Below are 691 nucleotides of genomic sequence, written 5' to 3' on the forward strand. Positions count from 1 at the left end.
TTTCCGTGTACGCATGGCATTCTGGTTTTTGGAATAACATGGAACATCCAAAGGTTAACCAAGTCAACCCAGTAATTCAAAACTGATAAATTTACACATTCATGCTCTGAATAAATGAAAAATTTGCTTAAATAAGTTCTCAACGCGTCGATACTTTTTCATATTTCTCGATACTACTCAGTGCACATGAAAAAGGTCGATATTCTGTACTCAGCACTCGTATCGTTCTATCACTATGCACAATTATCACGTTATGCGTATTATCACGTTAGTGTATAAACTCCATTTTGTGCATAATTGAAATCATGTGAAATCAAGAGGGATGGACAGACAGTCACGGCTTAATGGATTTCATTTTTCATGCTGAACATTTTATATACTATCTGCCTATATCCCCTATATTTCTTTGAAGTATGTTCACATATGTATAAATATAATCTCAATCAAAGCTCGTTTTTTAATCTCCCCGTGTACATAGACAAATCTTAGATTATTAGCTGTCAAATTTGATGAGCTTGTTATCCTCACATCTCAAGGAAGGGTTATGTTCCTTCTCGGTGCCACAGTGGTCACCTTTTCCTGCTATATTAAGCAATTTAAATATATTTTAGCTTAATATTTGTTTAAAAATACCTTTACCTTTTGGGCACCGAAAAGTTATTGGTTTAATCTGAGATTATTTTATAATTGC

Source organism: Rhagoletis pomonella, unplaced genomic scaffold (assembly GCF_013731165.1).
Source record: "Rhagoletis pomonella isolate Grant_MI unplaced genomic scaffold, Rhpom_1.0 Rhpom_scaffold_00002, whole genome shotgun sequence".
Taxonomy (NCBI): domain Eukaryota; kingdom Metazoa; phylum Arthropoda; class Insecta; order Diptera; family Tephritidae; genus Rhagoletis; species Rhagoletis pomonella.